This window comes from Capsicum annuum, chromosome 1 (genome assembly GCF_002878395.1).
Source record: "Capsicum annuum cultivar UCD-10X-F1 chromosome 1, UCD10Xv1.1, whole genome shotgun sequence".
NCBI classification, from domain to species: domain Eukaryota; kingdom Viridiplantae; phylum Streptophyta; class Magnoliopsida; order Solanales; family Solanaceae; genus Capsicum; species Capsicum annuum.
In genome coordinates, this window is record NC_061111.1 from 94,982,395 (window position 1) to 94,984,908 (window position 2,514).

Genomic DNA, 2,514 nt, shown 5'->3' on the forward strand with positions numbered 1-2,514 from the left:
TGAAATTTTTGAAGATACATTATTTATCTCTTTACTTTTTGTGCTCTCCATCTATAGATTTGATGCTGTTATCATATCGTCAGAAGTTGGACATGAAAAACCAGATATAAAGATATTCAGAGCTGCTTTAGGTATGTGGTTCAAATACTTCGATATCTTTCATTAACCCAACGATAGAATGTATTTGTACTTCAGCATTTTTTTTGTTTAATGTTTTAAATTGACTTCTTTAACCACTTTTTCTAGTTATATATGACCTTGAACTAGGCTTACTAAAATTCTAATTTGATACTAATACATTTGTCAAATAAACCTGAAAGTGGCTACAAGAAGTTGCCGTTACCATGTTTTGCGATGTTGTAGATCAGATCAGTGTGGAAGCAATAAAAACTGTTCACGTCGGAGATGATGAAAAGGCTGATAAAGGGGGAGCAACTGCTGCTGGAATTGACTGCTGGTAAGCTTCTGAATGTCTTGATATATTTAAATATCCACAATTTCCTTAGCAAATGTCTAGCGCAACAAAAAGATGCGTAATATTATAGCTACTCCATCAACACCATCCAGCTTAACATTTTAAGCTGTTGCAAAAAATTAAGTTTTTTTCTACTTTTCACCAACTATACAAAGAACGTCAATGTGTAGTATGGTTAAGAAATTTCGTTCACAAAAATGTGCATTTCAGGCAATGGGGTGTAGATGTGAAGTCGTTCGCAGATATACAAAACCACATTCTAACAGCGCCCTAGCTTTTTTTCATAATGGCTCTACCATCTGGATGGTAAGGACAAGAATATCTGTTCTTTTTCCTTTTCATTTCCTTGTAAAACATCTCATATTACTAAATATCACTAATATCTCACTGTTGTTTCCATAACTGCAGATACAACTTGACTACAATCAAGTATTACTTATAGAGGAAGCATCAAAATACTGTTCGTCTTTGGGTGCCGAGGTGTTATCGTTTAATCATCTATGCTTCAGTTCTAAATTATAAAGTTAGGCTATAGAGGCTTTTTATTAGCATCATGCTTGGAGTTTTGCATACTTGTACTGTTATTAGACCATGATAATAAGAGAAACATCTATGAGCATCCAAAGTTGTTTTTGGAGGGAATGATTCAGTAAGCAATCTGAAAACTCACCCCAAACGTTCATTCCTTTTGAATTCCCAGTTTTAATCACAGCCTACTTTGGTTGTACTCAACTCTTTACAGTTTAAGTATATTTGTTGTTTGGTGTGATTTGTAAAACTAGTTGAAGTAAGTAGCCTGTAAGCTAATTTGGAGAAGGTGTAATTTCTCGTATTTACTTTATTGTCTACATCTCATTCTTAGGGTTCGGTCCTTTTCTGAACTATGGGTATGTTCTGCACAGGGCTGCTTTTTTTTTTTTGCCATTTAATGATTTGTCTATACATCGCGTTTGGAAATGCTTTTTTCATCTGGTTAATTGAAATCATGAGATGAAATCAGCGGTTGGGCGATTTAATATTGATTTCATATCATGAGGTGAAATCACAAATTCTCTAAAAAGCTTGATTTGAGGTGTTTTTAAATCATGATTTGGAATATTTCAAATACAAAAATTAATCCACAAGTATATATTTTGTAAAGAAAAAACTACCATTTATATCTATCCACTATTTATTTCATATGTAAATAAATTTTTTACTTCATGTTGTTACTCTTTAAACTATTTATATCTTAGATAATCATTCTTACCAATATAAAATTTATTGTTATTTTGCATCAACTCCTTACTTTACTATTTATTATTGGCGAAATAGTCTTCTAGATCCTTGTACTTGTATGTAAATGGGACAGTTTTACTTGAACCTTTATTATATAAACTCTTGGCCAAAGGCATTGATAGACATTCAAACTTCTTGTCAAAATTTACTTAGACACCTCAATTATGGTTTGTACCTATCAGGTCTCTAACCCTCCCAAATTTTGATTCAATTGGGCATTTTTTTGTTAATCAACAAAAGGCTGAAGTGTGTTGCATACACGCGATGACGTGGCAAAATTAACCGATTAAAAAAAAACACATGGCAAAACAAAGTTATACATGGAATTGCTGATATTTTTTATTTAATTATTTATTTAATAATAATTTCTTAATTTAAAAAAGAAAAAAGAAAAAAAACACCCCTACCCCAACCCCCATCATCGTCTTCTTCACCCCCCCGCGTCTTCAAGCATCCCCCACCCACCCAATCGTCTTCTTCTTTACCCCCTTCCCCCGGCGTTTTCACACACACACGAAGTTTTCGTCATCACCCTATCTCACTTCACTGCAAACTTTCATTTTTTTGGACTGATTCTTTTTTTTGTCGTTATTTACATGAATTTACATACATTGACTCTTACTATGAATAATATGTTGAAAATCCAACAATTCAAATGTAGCAAACTTTCATTTTTTTTGGCGTACTTTTATTTTTTTCGGCACGCTAATGGCAGAAAAGAATAAGATTAACAACAACAAATTTTTAAATCAAATTCAAAA

At 32.6% G+C, this 2,514-nt stretch overlaps 1 long non-coding RNA gene across 1 annotated transcript; it reads left to right on the forward strand.

Annotated features, from left to right (window-relative positions):
* Positions 1-7: 7 nt before the first annotated feature.
* Positions 8-1,291, forward strand: LOC124895923. Its single transcript, XR_007052111.1, has 4 exons — positions 8-131; positions 364-457; positions 686-781; positions 884-1,291. It is a non-coding gene; the product is annotated as an uncharacterized LOC124895923 (long non-coding RNA).
* Positions 1,292-2,514: the final 1,223 nt, after the last annotated feature.